This window comes from Harmonia axyridis, chromosome 6 (assembly GCF_914767665.1).
Source record: "Harmonia axyridis chromosome 6, icHarAxyr1.1, whole genome shotgun sequence".
In the NCBI taxonomy this organism is placed as follows: domain Eukaryota; kingdom Metazoa; phylum Arthropoda; class Insecta; order Coleoptera; family Coccinellidae; genus Harmonia; species Harmonia axyridis.
Genome location: NC_059506.1, coordinates 2,603,625 through 2,629,476, shown reverse-complemented (window position 1 = coordinate 2,629,476; position 25,852 = coordinate 2,603,625). Strand labels below are relative to the sequence as shown.

The 25,852-nt window shown below is 36.6% G+C and overlaps 1 protein-coding gene across 1 annotated transcript in view; it reads left to right on the top strand.

Moving 5' to 3' along the window:
• LOC123682573 overlaps positions 1-25,852 on the top strand; it is a 386,250-nt gene that overhangs the window by 87,690 nt on the left and 272,708 nt on the right. The window lies entirely within an intron of this gene.

Genomic DNA, 25,852 nt, shown 5'->3' with positions numbered 1-25,852 from the left:
AGGCCGTTGAGAGGGTACAGAACAAATTTTTGAAGTGGATAGGATACAAATGGGGATTAACCTCTGATGCTATCCGTTATGATGAGATTCGAGAAAAATTATGCCTTATATCTCTTGAAGCCAGAAGACATAATTTTGATATTATGCTTATATACAAAATTCTGCATAATTTCATAGACAGCCCTTTCCTTCTTCAAAGGATAAATTTAAACGTTCCTCAAAGGAATTTCAGGACCTGGGAACAATTCAATATAAAATTTAGTAGAACCAATTACGGAATGAACAATCCTCTCGATAGAGCATTGAGGGCTGCTGATTCGGTGGAGGTTGATCTTTTCAATGTATCATTATTTCAACTGAAGAATTATTTCAGATCACTTAATAATTTTCATTAATTTTGTTTTTTCACTTGATTGTGAGTTTTTTTCATGGATCATTTGTTAATATGTAAAATGGCTTGTCCGTATATAAATAAATAAATAAATAAATAAATAAAGTAAAGAGACAATGTAGATCTTGAAGGTACAAAAAGTCTTGTTTTATTAACTGATTTTGCGCCCCTACATTTTGGCGCCCCGGCAAAATGTCCGGTATGCCGCTCCTGGCGGCGGCCCTGATATGAACATCTGACCGGGGACTTTTCAATTGGCTTAATATAAGGTAGAAAAAGTAGTGGCCTAAGCACCAAACCTTGAGGGACGCCACTACTCACATGTTAGGTCTCTGAATCTGACCTTCCCATCTGTACTGGAAACTAAGAGAAGTAAGAAATGCTATCGACCAAAGCAGCAGTCTTCACCGTAACTCAAGATGTTCTAATTCGGAAAAAATTCAATAGAATATTTCAGTAAAATTCAGATAAATGATAACAACGAAAATATTACTCTTCAACATACCAGTCTAAACATCGACGCAGGCCAGGAAATTAATGATCAATGAACGTCTCTCTTAGAATCCTTAGTGACTGTCAGATATCAAGTTGCTGTCCAGAGCAAACTTATGAACTCTCTACAGTACAATACGCAAAGCTTGGAAATATTGAATAAAGTACAGAGAGGATATGATTGCTTGCCTTATTTTTGTAGATATTATGCACAGCTGCCATGTTGAGTTTTGATAATGTTTAGCGTTTTTCGTGGTTGATCAAAACCAGGTGGTTTCTGGGTTATGCACGGCATTGTTTGTATTGCTTTCATACCTTGAAATCATTAAGAATACATGTTGAAGTATTTTCTCCATTTTCTGACATATCCATATTCATGAAACATGCTCAGTGTTTAATGTTAAATACTGACGGAAGAATATGAAAACGCCTTGAATTAATAATAATCGCAAGATTACTTCCGTGCTCTTTTGCCTCTTGATGGATAGTCGGATGTGTCTCCCGAGGGAATCGAGTTGATCCTTCCCAACGTAGTAATACGAGAGAAATTAAAGGGTTTCCTACACGTGTTCTGTCGGATTTTGATGGGAATGTAGCATCAACCTGATGCCGATGTCTAACGACCTACCTAAGATACATCACATGACACAAATCGTCTCCTGTTAACGTTCCTAATGGTCTTGAAGAACGTGATAGATCGGTTAAAGGTCTCAGTAAGATTTATTAGATTATTCTATGGGATGAGCGATTGAGATGGATGTTTTTTCTCAGAATTCGTGATGTTATCAGATAAAGGTCAGTATTGCCACACACCGTTCCTTCTAAATCATTGTATATTTCGATGCAATCTGAGATCTTTCAGAAGCTCAGAGTTTTTTCAGGTTTGTAGTGTTTTGATTTTACAAGTATAGAATATCCAAAGTAACTTAGAGGGTGCCAGAGTATTTCGATAAACGTAGCGAGATTAGGAATTCAGCCATAGTAGTAAATCTACTTCTGTCGAGTTGAACATAAAATTTTGTCTTAGATTGTTTATAATGATAGATGTACGATATTGTATTCGCAAATGGATTAAAATTCTTACAATATTTTTTTATTTCCTGTGGTGAAAAATTGAAACGAAATTTGATAGAAATCGCAGTTGTTGGTATGTTTGATTCCTATATGTCCATAATAATTATAGTTTGACAACTTATGAAATATCTGGCAGGTCTTTGGAAAAACGTCGGATATATTTATATTATGGACAGTGATAGCGACTACCTACTCCTCCAGAAATAAGGAAGGTGGCAAAAAATATTGATTGCTGCCTAGGCCGGAAAATAGTTAATTTGTTGCCTTGACAGGAAAAGTAATACATTGCTGATTGATATGTGTCTGCAAAATCATTATTTGCTATCAATCAGAGAAAAAAAACATAATTTGAATTAAAGGAGCTGCTGAAAATCTGTGTTGGCATTGAATACATTATCCAAGTCTCGTAAATCGTCTGGACAAAAAGTCATCCATATGGTTCACAAATGGATCAAAAACAGAGAAAGGCACCGGCATTAGGATATATGGACCTAAACTGAGGAAAGCCCTGAGAATGAGCCCCCGATTCTACAGACCGCTGTAATGGCTGTTTATGTATGCGCTCAGCAGTGTCTCAAAATGAACCTCAAGGGGGCGCATATCTACATCACCACGGACAGCCAAACCACGCTGAGATCCCTGGAATCGTGTTGCCAGGGGTCTCTGCTGACTTGGGAGTGCCGTAACACCATGAAGCAACTGGCCAGAGGAAATAAGGCGACTCTACTATAGGTACCAGGGCATTGTGGGGTTGAAGGAATTGAAAAAGCTGATAAACTAGGAAAAAGAACATCAAGGTTAAAACCTGCTGGACCTGAGCCTTTCTGTGGGCTAGGAATAACCATTATAAAGCTGCGGTCCAGCTATGGGAGTTGAACAGCAGGACAATCCACTGGACTAACACTCCTAGACTTGTTCAGGCAAAGAAATTCGTGACGATTTCACCTACCTACGCCAAAAATCTCCTGAAGCTGTCGCGAGCCGAGCTTCAGGTGATGGTGGGACTGCTGACGGGGCACTGTCGGTACAAACATAATTTGTATAGGAAATTTAGCAGATGAGATTTGCAGGCTCTGTGGATCGGAAGCAGAAACAGCCGAACACTTGGTATGCAAGTGTCCGGAGCTGGCTGGCCTAAGAACCATTCACATGGGTAAGCCGGTCCTGGATACCAGAAAGGTAACGGCCAAGGCCCCCTAAGGAGATTGTCAGTTTTATTAACATTATCCAATATATGGGGTGAATTGTTAATTTCTTCAACCTTTTCGATCATTCGGTTCTTCAGTTGGACTAAATTGAATTTGTAATTGAAAAATACTGTTTTTCGAATGTTCGAATGAAGCCACAAAAAAAAATGATAAGATGTGAGGTCGCAAGACCGTGGAGGAAATTCATGCTCAGTGTTCAAACTGAATAACATTCCTCAAAAAGGCTCAAGTTTCTGTAGCTATATGTGTTCTTGCACCATCTTGTTGGAATAAGCTTTCAATTCCAACAATTCAATTCAATTCCACAAAATTCAATTCACTAACAAAAGATACTAGAATTTCTTTCCTATAGCGGTCTGCTGCCAATCTTCCATTGAAGAAAATTGGGCAAATAATTTGCCCCCGACTCAAAGCATACCTAACTCCAAATTTTGGAGAATGAAAATAAAGAATTTTTCTGGATTTTCACTTCTTCACATACTTATTATTTGCGAGTTGACATACCCAGAAAGATGAAACCAGGCTTACTCAAAAAAATTAAAAAAAAAAAAATGTTGGCGAGGTTATTACTGAATTCATTTAGGAACGAGTGACAAAAGTCATTTTACGAGGATTATCAATATCTAGAACCTTTTGGTAGCAGGTTAATCGGTATGGAAATAAATTGATGTCTTGTTTCAATATCTTGAGACATGGATCAACAGAGACACTAGTTAATTGGGATAGAACTCTGACAGAAGTTCTTCAAGCTTCTTCATTGATATCTTCGAACATATTAATCAAGTCTGGTATCCTTTTTGTTTGTCGATCACTTCCACTCCTTCTTTCCATGCTGCCGGTTTCACGGAAAACACTGACGCACCGGTGCTTTGAGAACATTTGTAACCAATGGGAACATTTGGATACTCAATTCTGAATTCCGTATAAGACATTCATATAATATATAGAATATTTTCATTCGCCTTCAACCTTCTGTCTTTTTCTGAACTAAGATTCGATCATGAATTCCTTTTGTACGTCGGAAACACTCTTTTTCATTATTTATTAAGGCTCTTCTCACAGATTCGAGAATCTCAATTCTAAATTGACAGTTTCAAGTGAAATGAAAAAAATTACTAGATAATAATAGATAGATAGATGGATAGATATTTATTCTCAAAATTGCTATAAATAACAAAATGAAAACAGGTCATAATTAGGGAAAAAAACAATTAAATAATACAACAACAGAAAAGAAGATATTCTACCCATAAAAAACATATTCTAAATTTTATTTTTACAATATATTTCAAATTCTAATATCGAATATGGTTCACAGTCAATTGAAATTGAAGAAACCGTAAACAGTTTTCTTGAACAAGTAAAATCAGAAATATCTCTTATTCTTCTAAGAAGATGATTATAAATTTTAATACTGCAATAAAATGTACTATATTCAGTAGCTGACAATTTATGAGGGGGATAAATGTACTCATACATCCTCCTGGTAGTATTTATATTCACACAGTTAAGAAAATAAAATCTATTTTTACGAAAAAATAACAAAATTCTGTATACAGTATACGTTATGTTTTACCTATTGTGGTCACAATATTACATTTTTTGAAAATATTCCGACATGATGATCTATATGCCATCTGATTCATTGTCCTTATACCTAGTATCGGTGCTATGAACATTCGCTTAGCCTGAGTTCTATCTCCTCAAGAAATTATTCCATACGAGAGCAAAGATTGGAAGTTCGCAAAGTATATAGCTTTCAGACAATCTAGCTCAACTTGATTCCTAACCACCTTTAACATGTATATTACTGAGTTAAGCCTAGTTATGAGGGAGTCCCAGTGCATTTCACAATTCAGATGTTTGTTTATTGTAACTCCTAATAATTTAGTCTGTGAGCTAACCTGAATTTCATCACTATTGAACAAAATGTTATCTGGATAAGTCAGGTTAGATCGAACATTCGACAAAATCATTACGTTAGTTTTACTCGCATTTAGAAACAGAGAATTATTTGTACACCAGTTCTCGAACTCTGACATAGCAATCGAAAGGTTGTTCTCAACTGTGAGGTTACTTGGGCAAGATATCAAAACATTCGTGTCAAAGGCAAATAGGATTGTATCCATGGTTTCTCTTATTGTTATTTCACGCCTAGGGTGCTCAATTGACTTGTAAGATTGAAATACATTAGGAAGATAATTGATATAAACAGAAGTGGACCCATTACTGTTCCCTGCGGTACACCCATGATCATCACTCTCTCAGATGAAATGAAATTTTTATAACCGTTGTATATTACAACCATCTGTTTCCTATTATTCAGATAGTTTTGAATCAGTTTAAATGCAACCCCTCTGATACCATATCTTTCGAGCTTTCCGTATCCCTTCCTTGCATAAAACCATGTTGTTTGGTAGATAAAACATTAAATTGACAAAAGACAAAAGAACTTCAGAAGGCGATTCGACCAAACTTTTTCGAAAATTTTTGCAAAGTTTTATATCATTCAAACTGATGGGTCTATAATTTGAAAGATCATCTACATCTCCCTTTATGTGACATGGTTTGATTAACGATATCTTAAGTGCATCAGGAAAACTTCCCTCTATAAAAGTATTATACTATTTATTATGAAGCAAAAGGGTTTGAGAATGCTTGATCACATTCATGGGCAATCCATCGTGTCCCGAAGAATTTTTGTTTTTCATCGGCTTAAGAATAGCCAGTAATTCGGATTCTTGCAGCTCGAATAAACAAAATGAATTAGTAACTCGTTCAACTGAATTATAATTCAATGCTTCAACAACATTTGTTTCACGAAAGGATATGGACATTATGGACAAGATATTCACAACAAATTTATACAATTTCTCCACCATTTGTTGCATGCTGAAATCGCTATCTGTACATCCCGAAGGAGGCTTGTTATGAAATTTTCAATTTTTTATTTGTAACCTCTCTAATTACGTTCCATACTGCTTTGGACTTATTTTGTGGGTTGTTAATAATAGACGAATAAAAATACCTATATCTGAATTCTGAATTATTTCTAGATGAAACAAATAATATGTCCAGTTGTTCTTTCAAACGGACAATAATAATATTTTGAAAACAAAGCGCTACTGACTCATTTTATACTTCAAAGAGAAAGCAATTTTGAATTCGAACTCTTCATTTTCTATGAGATAAATTCCTCTCTAAACAAATTAATTTTCTCACAAGATTTCAAAGTTGATCCTTTGATGCACTTCATCGATCAACCGAAAGAGCCGATCTTTGCCTTGAAAATCACCTCCAACGTAAACAATTAAATCACTCGAGCATTCCGTGGAAATGGGTAATTTTATTGGCACCTTTTCCTGATCTATCCTTACGATGTATCAGCGGAGATAGATTTATCGAGTACGAAAATAACACGACAAACAACGCCGAAGCAATATCAAAGGTATTTGTGTTTTATCACGGTGTTTCCGCTGACTATGGAATCGGTGAAAATGGCAAAGCGCCACGTTTAGCAGGTGTTGACTACATTTTAGTTGACGAATTCCATTATTATAGGATACTCCTAAACGTACTTACTTTGTGGAATCAAAATGTTGACAAAGTATGGTCAAATGTGATGGAGGAAAATGTGTTGAATCTGATCTTCACCTAGTCGTTACAAATGGAAATGATTGGCTCTTGAAGCCATAGGCTAGTTGGAACTAGAAAGCCAGCAAATCCTCTTTTTTATAGATCTGTACCTTACCCACAGTCTACTGATCAATGTTACTCACAATTCACTCATTACGAGATTATTATGTCATTTATAACAGTCTGCTAGGTTACAAAGCGTCAGTCGAGTTTCAAACCTTTATCGTATCATGAGCCATAGCGATGCGAAGATAAGAGCAACATGATTTTATGTCATTTCATTTTGGCATTTCAAAAATCATTAAAATCATGCAAGATTTTGGTATTTCTAATATAAAGGAAAATGTATTGAAAATGATTTCAACCTAGTCGATGCAAATGTAAATGTCTGACACTCTAGGCCCTATGATAATAAGCCATTAGATCTACATTTCTTTATAGATCTGTACCTTGTCCACAGCCTACTGATCCATATAACTCACACTTCACCCATTGAGTCCTCAATGGACTAGTTTTCATTTTTTTGTTAGGATTAATTCTAAAAATTAAGTAAAATGAAACAAAAATGTGGAAGAATCATTGAAATATCTCCAGAAATGAAAAAGTTATGGGACTTTGAATTTGCGCTTGGAAGAATAATTTCATAGTACGTGTAAGTGTCGTGACGTCAAACACTAGACGACTGGTATTCGCAGAGTGCTTACGAATTCATTGGTGTACAATCACTTGTACCGTTCGTGTCGTGTTTTGTTCGTTACACGATGGCTGAAATAACTTACTATATACATATATATATATATAAATTACTTTTTTCTCTTTTTACTCCTCACATAAATATGTTTTGCCATTGATAGACTTCAACAACCAGTACTCAACTGCAAACTGTTTATGAAACGTTTTTTAAATAAATCATCGTTATAAGTTGAACCATGATGAAGCAAACTCAAAAGTAGATACTTACTTGAGAAGTTTAACTCCTTTTATTTCTGCACTGACATAAGATGGATTTGAAGAAAAAACTCCATCACTGCGAATATATCTATTTTAGGCAAATTGTCACTTTGTCCATTCACGAAGCCTTCTTCCATAATGGTGACATAAAAACAAAACTCGAGTTCAAACTACACTGTACAACTACAAACGGCGCGAGAGCCTTGGCGCGGCTAGGTATTTGAACGTAATTTATGGTGTAGCGATCACTGGCAAGTGCCGTGACGTCACAGACCAAAGACGTTCCGCGCTAAAATACGTAAATTTAAATAATCTATTTCTCAGTCATTTATTGATGGATTTTCAAAATTATTTCACTGATTTATCAGTTTGGCTCTATATTTTAATTCTATCGTGTCAAATATAGTATTATCAACATCACTAAACTAGTCCATTCAATCCTAACGAAATTATTATGCGATTGATATCAGTCTGCTAGGTTACAAGGCGTTAGCCGAGTTTAAAAGCTCGTATCATGAGCCATAGCGATGCAAAGATAAAAGCAACAAGGATTTATATCATTTCATTTTGGCATTTCTAAAGTCATCATTAAAATCATGCAAGATTTTGGTATTTCTAATATGAAGGAAGATGTATTGAAGCTGATTTTAACCTAGTCGATGCAAATGTAAATGTCTGACACTCTGACTTCTGAGCCCTATGATAGTAAGCCAGTAGATCAACTTTATTTTATAAATCTATACCTTGTCCACAGCCTAGTGATCCATGTAACTCACACTTCACCCATTGAGTCCTCAATTGAAACACATTTTATCGGTGATCCATCGCCTATCCATCAAATTTGGTTTCATCAATATTGATCAAGTAGAAGCAGAGATATGAAATAAAACACAGGTATATTTTTCAATTCAGATCATATTCCTCGTTAAAATAATCTTGAAAAACGAGAGAACTGATATTGTTGATACGAAGTTTCTTCGATCTCCAAGTCGATTTCAAAACATCGCGACTTATATACTGACCCCGCAGAAATTTTGTCACTCTACATACACTAGCATTCGTAGAAAATGAACAAGAACAAAAGTGACAATAACTGCCGAACCAGACGGCCGATTTTCAAAATTCCAGTTAAGGGCGACTTCTAACAACGTGTGCCATAAGTGACTGCGCAGGCGTTATCCATATATGGCCTTTTTCCTTCGTCGTTGGTGTGGTGGATCCCAAAAGTGCATTACATCATCGTCCCTATCATAAAAAAGCTCATCATGGCCAAAATCAACTGATTATCCGAATGTGGAGGACCAGAGTATTATCAATATAAAGACTCTCAGCAATATCCTTTTGAGTTGGTGGCTTAGCTGATACTCAAAAAATCCCGCAGAACGCTCATAAGGAGTTTTCCAACTGCGCTTGCGCACACGAGATCTTGAATAACTTGGGAACCACTGATCCGATCCGAGTGCTGTTGGTGTCATTTTAGAGCTGAAGCCTTAGGCTTTCTTTTGAGAACTGTGCGCGCCTGCGCAGATGCCAACGTGGATAACTTCTGAACGGCTGGTCGGATTTTGACCGGACAAAGTGGAATAAGATTGCTGGGGCATAGACCTCATGGCGGTGATGATATTGTAGGATCTACTTCATTTGGCCGCCCTGTGATGATCGATATATGAATTCAAGAGCAGAACACGGCAGTTTTGGGAGTAGTGAAAGTAATAATGGTCATAAATTCATGTATACCCCAATTTCTGCAACGATGCATCAGCGCTCTAACCTTCCTGAGCACCCGTTCACTCGAATTCAACTTGTGGATAAAGAAAAACTAATCCTCTGAACGGAACTAGCAAAGCACGAGAGAGATCACGCTTCTTAGAGAAGAGTAGGGAAGAGGACGGAGATATCCCATATATAAAAGTATTTGAGTATTGCATACTATTCCAGATGTTACCGTCCCCCAACCCCCTGCGGGTATACTCTGCATATGCCGCAATAACAAGATCTATGCGAACGTCAAAGCCCTGTCGCAACATCAAAGACTGTACTGTAGAAAGTGCCCATTATGCCAACGAAATTTCTCTACCTACATGGGAATGCGACAGCACTTGCGACAAGCTCACCCCCAGTCATATAATGAGGAGCTCGAAACAGCGGCAAGCAACGCGAGAGCCTTGGACCGAAGATGAAGTTAGAGAGCTCACTGCAACTGAAAATGAATACACAGGCAATAACATCACGGCCTATCTCAGTGGGCTTTCTGGAAGATCTGAAGAGGCGATTAGAAGAAAAAGGAGAACAGCAGAATGGACCAATGCAATGATTAGACATCGGCAATACAGAGAGATAGAGGAAAGGGAGCGTGCTGAAGAAGCAGCACAATCACTTCGAAGAGAGTTGGATGCTATTATTGAGGAGGCACGGGCTGACCCAGACATTGTTGAGGAGAAATTAATTGCACCACCACCCCTATACGAAAACTTCTGTCCAGTAGTGCAAGATCAGGTAATGTAATACATCTTAGACATTGCCTGTCTTTTGGTGGAAGAAGACAGAAGATTTGCCGCGGAGATATGTTCTGGCGAAAATGTCGCATTAGATCAATATGCGAATATGATAGCTGGAAGATACGGAATCAGGCGAAGAACAACAGTCACGTTGAACACAGAAGTAGCCTTACCCTCTACAAGACGAAAAAAAAGAGCAGCACAGATTGTAGGATCTACTTCATTTGGCCGCCCTGAGGTGGCCGATATATGGATTAAAGAGCAGAACACGGCAGTTTTGGGAGTAGTGAAAGTAATAATTGTCATAAATACATGTATACCCCAATTTCTGCAACGATGCATCAGCGCTCTAACCTTCCTGAGCACCCGTTCACAAGAATTCAACTTGTGAATAAAGAAAAACTAATCCCCTGAACGGAACTAGCAAAGCACGAGAGAGATCACGCTTCTTAGAGAAGAGTAAGGAAGAGGACGGAGATACCCCATATACAAAAGCATTTGAGTATTGCATACTATTCCAGATGTTACCGTCCCCCCAACCCCCTGCGGGTTTACTTTGCATATGCCGCAATAACAAGATCTATGCGAACGCCAAAGCCCTGTCGCAACATCAAAGACTGTACTGTAGAAAGTGCCCATTATGCCAACGAAATTTCTCTATCTTCATGGAAATGTGACAGCACGTGCGACAAGCTCACCCCCTGTCATATAATGAGGAGCTCGAAACAGCGGCAAGCATTGAGAGAAAGCCTTGGACCGAAGATGAAGTTAGAGAGCTCACTGCTGCTGAATATGAATACATAGGCGATAACATCAAGGCCTATCTCAGTGGGCTTTCTGGAAGATCTGAAGAGGCGATTAGAAAAAGAAGGAGAACAGCAGAATGGACCAATGCAATGATTAGACATCGGCAATACAGAGAGATAGAGGAAAGGAAGCGTGCTGAAGAAGCAGCACAATCACTTCGAAGAGAGTTGGATGCTATTATTGAAGAGGCTGACCCAGAAATTGTTGAGGAGGAATTAATTGCACCACCACCCCTACCCGAAAACTTCCGTCCAGTAGTGCAATATCAGGTATTGCAATGCATCTTAGACATTGCCCCTCTTTTGGTGGAAGAAGAGGACAGAAGATCTGCCGCTGAAATATGTTCTGGCGAAAAGAAAGATGTCGCATTAGATCAATATGCGAATATGATAGCTGGAAGGTACGGAATTAGGCGAAGATCGACAGTCACGTTGAACACAGAAGTAGTCTTACCCTCTACAAGACGGAAAAAAAGAGCAGCACAGTTCCGCGCCACCCAGAGAAAATGGAATGAAAATAAAAAACAGCTAGCCACTGAAATAATAGATGACGTAGATCCTGCCATATCCTCCATAAGACCTTCAAGTGAAGAGACAAAGGAAGAATACGAAAAAAATTTTTCTTCCTCGTCATTACCAGATCGGTGGATCTCAGCACAAGAACCAAATGAGATCACCTTATACCAACCAATAACTGAAGAGAAGATAGCTGCAACCATTGCAACACTCAAGCCTAGTGCAGCTGGTCCAGATGGAATTATCCTTCGTCATCTGCAACAAATTTCAATACAAAAAATGGTGCCCAACTCTATGCTGATCGTCAGAAAGGTGCCTAATTATATGAAAAATAGCAGAACAACCCTTATACCCAAGAAACAATAAAATATATTTTGCTGGTTTATTATTTTCATTCAAGTGATAAGATAGTGAAGAATCCACACACAAAAAATTGTCATGTTACATTCAACACGTTCAGAGTTGATAGGGGGACCAATAATTTGAATTCAGGAGTGGAAGATCAGGAATTGCGGTCAAAAGATGAGAAAACAATGGCGGATGCAAAGTCATGGTTTGATGATGAACATTGATAAATCCCAGAGGCTCCTCTTCGAGACCAAGCCATCGTCTTCCGGTTGCTCCTTGAAACTTCTTGGTGTCACATTGATGCCCAATCTGAGCTTCTCACTTCATGTTGATATGCCGATTCCGAGACTATCGAGAGCAACTTATACTATAAGGAGAATCAGGCAGCTCGCGGGACCCGAAGCTGCAAGATTGACTTATTTTGCACACTTCCATAGTGCTCTCAATTTTGGAGTGCTCTTTTGGGGCGATTCCTCTGAGAGTCCAGGATATTCAGAAAGCAGAAGATCGCTTTGAAGGTGCTGTGCGGGGTGCATTGGCGACAAAGCTGTAGGGAATTGTTCCCGAGGGAAGGCATTTTTACCTTGCCGAGTATTTTTATACTTGCCTGCATACTATTTATTTTCGACCATCAAGAAATAATAGAGAGCAACAACTGTCATCATGAATATGAAACACGAAATCGTGATAATTTCAAAATACCATATCACAGGGTGAAAACTGCTCAAGTGAACGTAAATCACTTAGCTATTAAATTATATAATAAGCTAACTTCCAACCTAAAAACGCTTAAGAGGGAACATATGAGGAGAAGACTCAGAGGGATGTTGATGGAGAAAGCCTATTATAGTGCCAAAGAATTCCTCGATGATGACCTAGTCTGAATTCCGTTCAATGTGTAGTTGTTTTTCAACGTGTGTTTGTAAGAAATGTAACAATTTGTGTTATACATATTTTTGTACTTTGTATTTTGACTCCCCATGTAAGTTTGATGGGTCAAAAAATCTTATTTACCACAGTTTTTATGTAGATAAGTGAATAAATAAATAAAAGTTTTGACGATGTGTTTATGTTCTGCAACACTCCTCTAACTTTTCAATAACTTATGTGTAGAATGATTCGTCTTTGATTTCGGAATAGGCTTCAACCTCAACAATTTGCTTTCTCATTAGAGTAAAATTTCTTTCCGTGGAACTTTTTTTAAGATTTTTAAAAAGCCAGTAATCACCCGGGAGCAGATCTGGAGAATGAGCTGGGTGGTTAGGCAGGTGGAATTGCAATATCTTCAATTTGACCATTGTTCCCATCGATTTGTGACAAGGAGAATTGTGTCTCTAGTATTTTTTAATTTCTGCTCTCCATCGATCAAATAACGTTGCTTTGGATGACTTCCACTGATAGCTTTCCACTAAGCGAGTGCTCTCTTTGACTCAGAAATGTAGTGATGAATCCATCCTCCATCCACTGTCTCATATCGACCCAAAAATTATGTTCATTCTTCTTAAAAAGCTTCAAACAGCGTTCGTAATCGACGATGCGTTGTTGCTTTCATTAGCATTGAGCGAGCACGGCACTCATATCGAGCTTTCTCATGGATATGGATATGGACAAATGTTCCCGCAAAATAGTAAACACACTGCCTCATGATACACTGTGTCCGTAAAGTATGGAACAAATTCATTTTCAGCTAAACAAACCATTTTAAGAAATAATCCTGAAACATGTCGATTTTTTATTTTAATTAACCGTATTTCAAAATAATAAACTAATATACAGGGTGAAATAATTTCGAGTTATGACGTCACCGTCATTTTTTTCAAATGGAACACCCCTATTTTGTCTCAATTTTCCGATTACTCTAGCTGAGCTGATTCCAAAAATGTATCACTTGTTAAAATCTCTGGACTAATTTCAACCTTACTCCGAATATCTGAAATTAAAAGAAAATATGACATCATAGTTGATTTTCGAACTGGAACCAGCAGAAGCCTAAACATCACATAATAATAAGGAAAAACATTTTGGAATAATTTCATCAGTATGAATATGTATTTAAAGGAAAATTTAATATCATAGCTCATTTTTGCTAGAAATAAAACAACTCTGATTTATGATTGCGCTAATTAGGTAAAACCACAAAAACTCAACTACCAATAATAAATATTAATGAGACTGCTCGAACGTGAACTGCGATCTTTTTTGTTAGGATCAAAAAACCCACATGAGATGAAACATTTATTTCAACCCCTATTGATTTTACCGCTAATTGGAGAATTCACTTAACGGATTACACACATTTGGAAGCGAGAAGGAAATTGACAACCTATTTGGGCATAAATAAATCGAGAAATAAATGCATAGCAGAACGCTGCTACCGAGGTTGCCACCCCCATTTGAAACACGTGATCACTGATTATTCTTGTTCGTTCAGCAAACAGTGAAATGTAAAACTTAATAATTCATAGCATTTAGTGTGGGAGCATCATACATTGAAGAAAAATGTATATTCCCCATTTAAAAAATCCACTTAACCCTTAAATGACCTTGAAATAAAACTCAAGAGCATGGACCTTGTGGATCCACCAAAAAAAATTACGTTTACTCATATCTTCAATGTGAGAAAAAGGGGTTTGATAACGAAGTTTGAAGCAAATTACTCGGAATAGTAGCATTTTCTTGATAAGCCATTAGATTGTTCTAACCTCCATACAGGGTGTTCCTTAATTGGAGATACGAAAGGAAATGAGAGATTCCTTGAATAATTTTGACAATAAAAAGTCTCATAAACATGGACCTGCAAACACTTTGTTTTCGAGATACAAAATGTTTCTTGCAGTCCTACTTTTTTGCGATAATTACGTCAATTTATCGAACTGGGTAGATAAATACCAAAACTTATAATTAATTTATTCTTCACAGCTTACTTACTGGATCTTTATAATAATTGGGATTTTCCTGAGTATTACTAGTGAGTTGTTTGAAATATTTTTCTCGAAATCAGTAGTAGATACGACCAAACTACAACAAGCCAAAAAGTGTAGTACTGGACCAGAGTTTATTTTCACATTTTTCTGAAATACCAGTGGACCACCAAAAAAAAAGTTCTGGAAGAAAAAAGCGGGCACTCTTCCAGAAAAATATAATATATAAATGAAGATTTGCTTTAAAAATCAATATATCACATGATGAAATCTTCAAGTTGGAAAATCCTTGCCGAATTTATGTTGAATCTGTCATTTTCATTTGTACCCCAATTTAAGAACACCCTGTATAGTCAATTCAAAACAGAAATTGAAATTGAAATTGAACTTTGAATGAAATACATTGAATTGTACCGCACAGCAATTTTTCGATGCGAATAACTCACTTCATTTCTTTGATAACTACACTATTAAAATTTTGTGACGATAATGAAAGAAAAAAACCGAAAACAACGGGTTAGTGTATATCGATGACTACTGCCCAAATCGCATATGGCCAAACAAGATGCGATGCCGACAAAGCGGATAGATGAAGGAATATAATTAAACTTGGACTTATACGTGCTCGTAGTGCAATGAACGTAATCATCTTGAAAGCGATAACATACTCATCAACCGTAAAAGGGTCCAATTTTTTACAACCGTGTGGATTTCAAAGAAAAGTAAAATATTCGTTCTTCGTCTTTGCTAGAATCCTGAAATTGTCTGTTTTGGAAATCTTGAGTGGGTAATCCCCTCATTTATACGCTCCAAGATAATTTTCATTTGAAAAATTTTTTCATCTTTTAAAATGAGTCACCCTGTAGAGAACATGTAGATATTTATACACGCCATCATAACTTTGGTCGATTTAATAAGGAACAGGTTGGAACTAATGACAGGTCTGAGGATTGAAAAACTTCGAAAATGTTCGCCAATGTTTCCCTGGAATTATTTTCATACCCTTAAATTACATAACGAAGCATTCAGGAATATTGAATTAATGCAAATGAGTTCAAACTAAATCAGCTCTCCTATAAAAGCTGCAGTTGATTCAATTGGATCACAAAAATTCAAGTTAGCGTGTCATCTCATCCGAGTTTTTCCGGTGAAAACACGAAAAATATTGACGTGAGTTTGAACTTCAGAGATATTAAAGACGTGAACGTTGAAACTGGAGGGTTGCAATTTTGGTTTTATCATCAGAAAAGTTGCATTCAACTTGATGTGTAGGTACTAAGTATCTTTTAACGTTTTCAAATAACGGGTGTTTTTTTTCGAGGTATATAACTTTGAGTTGGCATTTCTGTTCAAGATAGCGAACGATTTAACAGCTGTCAAGTGATTTATTCTCAGTTTGGTTTGGCAATTCATCACGAATAGATCTACTCCTGAACAACGCTTGCATTTGCAAGCGTTGCATGTGCAATTTTATTTCGAAAATAATGGTTCTGTGCGGAATACGTATCGCGCACTACGTCCATTTTATCGTCGACAAAATGAAGCGCACTTCTGGTTGAATGGCTACGTCAACAAATAAAACTGCCGCAGTTGGAGTGAAGCTAATCCTCAAGTGTATGTCGAAACACCGTTACATCCAGAAAAACTGACTGTTTGGTGCGCTTTATGGGCTGGTGGAATCTCATTGGTCCGTACTTCTTCAAAAACGATGATGGCCAGAACGTTACAGTCAATGGTTATCGGTGTAGAGCCATGATTACTAACTTTTTCATTCCTGAATTGAACAATCATGATGTCCAGGAGCTGTGGTTCCAACAAGACGGCGCAACATGTCACACAGCTCGTGCCACAATCAATTTATTGAAAGACACGTTTGGTGACCGCCTAATTTCACGTTTTGGACCTGTGAATTGGCCTCCAAGATCTTGTGATTTAACACCGCTAGACTACTTTCTGTGGGGCTATGTGAAGTCATTGGTCTATGCGGATAAGCCACAAACCCTTGACCATTTGGAAGACAACATTCGCCGTGTTATTGCCGATATACGGTCACAAATGTTGTAAAAAGTCATCGAAAATTGGACGTCCAGATTGGACTACATCCGAGCCAGCCGTGGCGGTCGTATCCAAGAAATCATATTTGAAATGTAATGCCACAAGATTATCTTGCGGATAAATAAAATTCATGTCAATCGAATAATCCATCGTTGTTTTATTGCAAAGTTCTATAGCTCTAAAAAAAACACCCCTTAGAAGTCGCGGCTGAAAATTCAGGACAAATTCAATAAACCATAGATGATAAAAGCATATTCAACAATTATCAGAGTAAGGAAACCTATTTATGGAAATTGAGAAATTTAAAGAATGCCATGAAAACTGCTTACTCTGAAGTCTCTCTTTAGGGTGAATGGCTAGTTATGAATCTTTTATGGAAATACCAAAACGCTCATAAGTATTATGATTCACGTTTCAGAAGTTTTACTATCAATAACGAATAAGATTCGAGCTGGAAATACACGATCGACCGAAAATATTGCTGCTGTAAGTGTAAGTGTTGAAGAAGATCCAAATAGATACTTTCCTCGGCTGGCACAACATTTGGGCCTATCTTACGGCACGCTATGGCATATTTTATCTAAATTTGCATCACCATCATCATAAGGTTCAGTTGACATAAGAACTAAAGCCAGCTGATCATGGAATGCGGAGACCATATGCCTATTGGGTCCTTGAACAACGTTTGGATGACGATTTTTCGCATCGAATTTGCTTCAGCGACGAAGGACATTTTCACTAGGTGGCTATGTATAGAAGCAAAATTGTCCTATATAGGGCATTGAAAATCCTCATGTAACTGAGGTAGACCATTACATCCACAAACAGTTACTGTATGGTGTGTGATTTGGTATGGTAGAGGGATTGGCCTGTACTTCTTTGAAAATGAAGAAGATATCACTCAAATTGTCAATAACTATAACTACGTAAAATTCATAAGAAATAACAAAAATGAGGAAAGTAATGATTTGGCATCCTGAACTTTTGAACCCATTTCATGCATCATTGAAGACGACGGAACGTCATATAGTAAGAAAAGAGTTTTTCAATTGAAGGTTTCATTATGATATTACAAAAAAATCTTTTATTGTGATTTTAACAGATATCAATAGATGTTTATTTCATTGTGAAAGCGATATTTAACGATGGAAAGCGATATCCAGCCAAATGGCCTCCACGTCTACTGTTGCAGAGCCATATCCTTTTCATGAAAGTCTAAAGGTGTTAAATCACAAGATCTTGGTGGCCAAAGGTGATCAACTCACCGAGAGCCCGTAAACTTTTTTCGCAAAATTGCGATTTGTTCGTTGCTTATGTGGCAGGTTGCTGGTGACAGGCCGACTTGAGTTATTGTTTTAACAGAACTTCAGGAGCATTTAAGGACCCGAGTCCTCATGCAATTCCGTTTGTGGAATGCCAATATTGACTAGGAATTGACAATCCTGGGTTTTCGTCTACACTGCGGGCTTCAGTACCAATATTCTCAGTTGTTCTTGAGCGAAGTAGAGTTAAAGAGTTACTCTCTACAGATCTGACCACCAGAGATTACTGGCTTTTTGCAGACCTCAAAAGAATGCTCCAGGGAAATACATATGGTTCTAATGGATAAGTTATTGCCGAGATTGAAGCTCATTCGGAAAATTGTTATTGTATAAATAAGCCGGAGAATTCCGAACAAAAACAAAAGGATTTTGCACCATCAGCAATTATCAGGTAAAATTATGGCATCCACAAGCCATGAAAAAAGCCAGACAAAAATGTTGTAGTACTTGAGTATGACAACATTTCTTATTGAGTCCACCAATTTTCTCTGACAAATAGTCAGTGAGAGCTTTTTATAAGGTTTTTATAGAGCTCTTTTTATGTTAATATAATATTTTCCTTTGTTAACATAACGAATTAGAAGTGATGTATATTTATGTATAATATCTGTTATGTAGTTGAGGAGAAATAATTGTCATTGTTTATTATCTTGATAATTCTCTCTTTTAAGTATGCTCTTACCTATTACCTATTGATATAATTTCGTTCTAACTCGATACATATAACACACTGTTCAAAATTCAGTAATAAGTTAAATCAAATTTGAAAATCAAACTTAAATAAATGAAATGTACCGGGTTTTTCACCATAATTTGACCCCCCCTTAAACTTTATTACTGAAAGAGGTACAAAAAAAATGTTTTCCACAAAAAATTCACGAAATCGACTAGTGTTTTTTCAAATTATTTCACAAAACGAAATATATACAGGGTGGGCAACATATTGATTGCAACTTCATTTTTTCAAATGGAACACCCTGTATATTTATCTATATTTGACTAGCTCTTTTTCCCCTGATTTCGAATATATAACATATGTGTGGCCTATCTCCCTTATTCTGAGTACCGCAGCGTTTCAAAGTTTAAGAACCTCCTGGCAAGTTAAGTTATCAGTTTTCAAGTGGAAGGCTGCGATAATTCAAAATGCACTTTTTTGAGTTATCTCGTGGGCAACGATTTATGACATACGTTTGTCATTGAATGAAACTATTCATCGAATAGGCAATACACAGAAGCGGAAAAATTTGAAATATTTTCACTTTAGGCGAAGAACAATAAAAATAAGAAAGCTACAAGGAGAGAATATATGAGTTGCATTCAAATCATCCAATTCCGATTTATAGTGAAAAATGTATGTCATATCATTGCCAACGAGATAACTCAAAAAAGGGCATTTTGAGTTATCGCAGCCTACCACTTAAAAACTGATTACTTAGCTTGCCAGGTGGTTCTTAAAATTTGAAACGCTGCGGTACTCAGAATAAGAGAGATAGGCCAAACATATGTTATATATTCGAAATTAGGGGAAAAAGAGCTAGTCAAATAAAAAGAAATATACAGGGTGTTCCATTTGAAAAAATGAAGTTGCAATCAATATGTTGCCCACCCAGTATATATTTCGTTTTGTGGAATAATTTAAAAAAATACTAGTCGATTTCGTGAAACCTTCGTAAAAAACATTTTTTTGTTCCTCTTTTAGTAACAAAGTTGGAGGGGGGGTCAAATTATGGTGAAAAACCCGGTACATCTAACGCAATTATTTCAAATTTTGTAGTTCTATATCCCTGATTCAAATTTTGAGTGGCGTTTTCATGCATGGAATCCTTGATTCTTCCACCACTACAGGTTATTTTCACACCCCACGACTTTTCAATGCGGGGTTATAACTGGATGCATAAAATGAAATGGTGCCAGAAGATCTGAACTGCTATTCATAGGTCTGTATAGGTATTCCTATTTATGACTGGAAGCGGGAGTTTTATTATAGTTTTTCATATCAAACAACTATCGGATGCTTATGAATAATAATATACCAGATAAATAGAAGATACTTCAGTAGAAGGGAAAGTTGTGGAGAGAAATACGTATATTATTTTTCTTGGAATGCCATACAGTTATTATGTAATTTGTTAGTCTAGTCTAGATTATACAACTCATGTTCTGATGAACCAATAGAATCCGTAACTTTCCCTTAGTTATGACGTATTGATAAGTGAATATACTACTTGACGACGTGGTATAATCTTTTGGTGTTTCGCCTCCTGCCGTATTGTGATCACTTCCATAGTAACATTCTTGGACGTTCGCCAAAAAATAAAAGTCAAGCTCAGTGAAATGTCATTGAATTATCGAAATGCAGTGCTTTGGTTATAGTTAAAGAAATTATTCGTTATATAATCGTAACGAATACCACTCGAGCATAGACAATATATTTCGATTATACGAACCTCTTCACTCGACGTAGTTCGCGAAACACCACTCGTGCTGCGCTCTCTTGATGTTTCGCGAACTACGTCTTGTGAATCGGTATATAATCCAATATTGTCTATGCTCTTGTGATATTATAACTGAATATTTTTATTGCCGTATCTGTCTTTCTCACCATCGATTGATTCATTATGGATGTCTTCCATTTATATGTATCAAGGGTTTTCCCACAAGAGGTTTTAAAGGGTGTTTTTTTAGAGCTATAGAACTTTAAATTGCAATAAAACAACGATGGATTATTCGATTTACATGAATTTTATTAATCCGCAAGATAATCTTGTGGCATTACATTTTAAATATGATTTCTGGCATATGACCGCCACGGCTGGCTCGGATGTAGTCCAATCTGGACGTCCAATTTTCGATGACTTTTTCCAACATTTCTGACCGTATATCGGCAATAACACGGCGAATGTTGTCTTCCAAATGGTCAAGGTTTTGTGGCTTATCCGCATAGACCAATTACTTTACATAGCCCCACAGAAAGTAGTCTAGCGGTGTCAAATCACAAGATCATTTTGGAGGCCAATTCACAGGTCCGAAACGTGAAATTAGGCGGTCACCAAACGTGTCTTTCAATAAATCGATTGTGGCACGAGCACAAATTAAGGAATGAAAAAGTTAGTAATCATGGCTCTACACCGATCACCATTGACTGTAACGTTCTGACCATCATCGTTTTTGAAGAAGTACGGACCAATGATTCCACCAACCCATAAAGCGCACCAAACAGTCAGTTTTTTCTGGATATAACGGTGTTTCGACATACACTTGAGGATTAGCTTCACTCCAAATGCGGCAGTTTTGTTTGTTGACGTAGCCATTCAACCAGAAGTGCGCTTCATCGCTAAACAAAATAAAATGGACGTAGTCCGCGATACGTATTCTGCACAGAACCATTATTTTCGAAATAAAATTCAGGGCCCCCGCAACCGCGCGTGCAACGCGTGCACCGCACGCGGACGCCACTCTAAAGGGGCGCCAAAACCACTTATAGATCGAATGAAGAACCGAAAGAACTAAGGTTTTTGAAAAGATTTTTTTTCCAACTTCTTTCTTGCAATTTATGCAAGTTTCCGAACGTCGCAATCGGTATGAAATAGCCTTTAGCTAGAGGAATTACTGAAATTCACTTTCGACACCATCTGTAGGAAAGATACTACAAGTTACGGAGAATTCCTGAAACTACCAAAATCTGCTTGCTGCGCTATAACAGCGAGAGGCGGCGTAATCCAAATAATAGATTTTTTATTTCGCCAAGTTTAAGAGTCAAGAATTTAAATACTTTAATACCTAACTAAAAATTGAAAAAATTTGTATTTTGTGTATAATTGTGTTTTGTTTAACCGTTTTTTGTTGTGATCGAATTGAATTTTATGAAATGGTTAGGAACTTTTCCAAGGTTTTTCTAAAATACTTTTTGAATATGATAATGGGAACTTTCTCAAAACTGTCTGAGATGATTTTGTCTTTTGATCCTGTGATGAGAGAGCACATTAGTCGAGTGCAAAACTCACATTCAAATTCTTTAAGAATGACCCATTATTTAGGCTACCAGATACAAAAAGAAATCAAATTTAGAAATTAAAGTCATGAGAGGTCGAGAGTCTGATAATGGGGCAAATATGCGCGAATATATAATGATAACAATAATAAAACAAACATATTGGTTTACAAAAACGCATACTCGATGCTAATCCTAGGGCATTTTTTGCGCCATGTGCAGCACACAGCTTAAATTTAACTGAAAATGATGCTGCTAAGGTTTCAAATGAAACATTGGACTTTTTTAATATTGTACAAGAACTTTATATATTTTTCTCTTCATCCACAAAAAATTTGAATGTTTTAAAAAAGCATGATTCTCAGTTACATCTAAAACCCCTAAGTGATACTAAATGGTCAAGTAGAATTGATGTTAAAGTTTTATTTTATTCAAATATGTGATAGTCTTTTAGAAATAGCAGAAAATGATACTTTCAACATAGAAACTAGACATAAAGCAAGTTCTCTTTTATTAAATATTCAATCTTTTGAATTGATTTGATATTTAATCTTTTAAATTCATTTGTAGTATAATAATTTGGTATGATGCTTCATTCCAGATTAATATTTCAAGCAAAATGATGCAAAGTGTAGCAATTGACATTAAAGTGTGCCAAAACTATTTGAAGAAGTTGATAATTTCAAAAATTATAGAGATGATAATGTTTTCGAGGAAAAACTTACTGAAGCTGGAAAACTAGTGGCTGCTCGTGAGAAAGAGCAATGTTTATGCCTTTATGAATAATTTATAGAAGAATAAATCTTAAGTTTTGAAACATCTATAGTTTCATAACAAAATTAAAACATAATGCGCTTTAAGTCGAATGCTAAAATGAAATAATGAAAAATTTAAAAAATGTATTATGTAACAACTGACAGCATAAGGTTCTTAAGGCAATGACAGTTGCCGATTACCCAGCAGCGCTTTTCTCCACCTCCCCCTTTAAGGGGCGCCAAAATATGTTCGGCACGCGGGCGTTGATGACCCTTGCGGGGGCCCTGATAAAATTGCACTATTTGCGAGCGTTGTTTAGGCGTGAATTTATTCGTTATGAATTGCCAAACCAAACTGAGGATAAATCACTTAACAGCTGTTGAATCGGTCGCCATCTTGAACAGTAATGCCAACTTAAAGTTATATACCTCGAAAAAAAACACCCTATATGAAAAGGGACTCACAACTTTGATATTTCAAATAGAACACTATGTATATTATTACTTTTTTTGGTTCGCCGTAGCTTCATGATTATTAATGTATCAACTCTCTGATCCCTATCTCTAGCGGTTTTCGAGTAATCGATTTTCTTTTATTTTTGTGCAAAACATAAATTTAATTAACATTCATCACTTCGGCATTTGGAATCATGGAAAACTAAAATTTTGGATATGCATTACCATTACCAATATCCCGTGTGTCATTTACGTGTAATAAAATACTCCCTTATTCATACAGTTTTGTTCAAAATTAAAGGTTTAACAAGACATAATAAAAAGATAAGAAATGCGTTTTTTCTAATAGAATGACCTGCATATCATAAGATGTATAAAAAAAATTGAATTTCCTTTCAGACGATATAACCTAAATTGTGAGATTACCTAATTAGAAGCAAATTTAATTAGGAAACCTTACAATTTAGCTGAATTAACGTTTTATATCATCTGAATAGGGTGATTCACTTGACATACCCAAGTTAATTATTTTTCCGGAAAGAAATAATGATCTGACAATATGAATACCACCATAATATCGGCTATATTACAAGATCCTTTTACACCAAAATTTATAAAAATCTTGCGATTCGTTTCCGTGATGAATGAGGCGTTCAATACTTAATACCCACTCTGTATACTACGACACATTTTGTAATTCAGAGAATAATTGAAGTCTGGCTATCATGGGATCTGGACTAATACATTTTGTAGTTGTCAATTCTTAATTCCAACTTTGAATGCCACTTCTAAATTATCAAGTTAACGTGTCCGTTCACGTTCTTTTCCACCTCGATCAAACAATTATAGGAGGAAATTTCAATTGCTCGTGCTCCCAACACCAAACCGAACATTTCGCCCCATCTGTCGGATGAAGGCAATTTCCACTTTTCGATATCGAGTCACTTATTGCCTTCAAAATTCGCCGATAATAACCAACTCTAATAGAATCCCGAAGAAGGGGATGCTGCAATATGAACAGACAAGCTTTTTATGAGGATTTGACTTTCAGTGAAGGACCAGGCACATTTAGTCAGGGAAATGGCTTTCCTTGAATTTGGCTCTAATTTTGGTACGTTGCAGATGAAGTGATGAAAAATGTCAATAACCACAAAGCTCGAAAATGGACATTTTTCGAGGTATAGAGCTTTAAAAATAGGTTTTCTCTAATTCTGTGGTTATTCCGTTCATTCTTCCACATCTTGTAGAACAAAATCGTGCGGGAATATATCAGAAACGCACAGTTTTCATGATTATATTTTATTATTATATGTTGGTACTCCGAACTTTCCGCCACGGCTTTATCTGTCAATTCATCAATTTGCTTTAAAGAAATCAGTTCTGCCAACCAACATTCTTCAATGCAAGAATCACCAAATGATATTTATGGAAATATTTTATTAATTTCAATAAAAATGCAATGAATTAGAGAAAATAATGTATAATACTCGTACAGAAGGCTCATTCTACCACTCGTTCATTCAAAAACTCGTCACTTCGTGGCACGTTTTTGAATTTTGAACTCGTGGAAGAATATCAATGCCTTCTGCACTTGTATTATAAATAACTATTTTCCCATTTTTTGCGGTATGTATTTATCAATAGGAGAACTCTTATTATTAATGGTTGGTATGGAATTTGGTAGTTCGGCGCCCTGAAACCAACTGTGGAATGGTATTCCTCAGTTATATTAGGCACCACCATCAATCATACATTGCTCCTCACTGGCTATGAAATCAGATACATATTTCAAGATCTTCTATACATATTTTCATGATGCAGGGTAACGCTAGAATAAATCAAACGACATATTTGGTATTTTTGGAAGAATGTCTATTAACGAGTGTTTTTTTTTTTTTTGAGGTAGGTATATAACTTAAAGTTGGCATTACTGTTCAAGATGGCGATCGATTCAAAAGCTGTCGAGTGATTTATCCTCAGTTTGGTTTGGCAATTCATCATGAATAGACTCAGGCCTGAACAACGCTTGCAAATAGTGCAATTTTATTTCGAAAATAATGGTTCTGTGCGGAATACGTATCGCGCACTACGTCCATTTTTTTTTTGTTTGGCGATGAAGCGCACTTCTGGTTGAATGGTTACGTCAACAAACAAAACTGCCGCATTTGGAGTGAAGCTAATCATCAAGTGTATGTCGAAACACCGTTACATCCAGAAAAACTGACTGTTTAGTGCGCTTTATGGGCTGGTGGTATCATTCGTCCGTACTTCCTTAAAAACGATGATGGCCAGAACGTTACAGTCAATGGTGATCGGTATAGAACCATGATTACTAACTTTTTCATTCCCGAATTGAACAACCATGATGTCCAGGAGCTGTGGTTCCAACAAGACGACGCAAAATGTCACACAGCTCGTGCCACAATCGATTT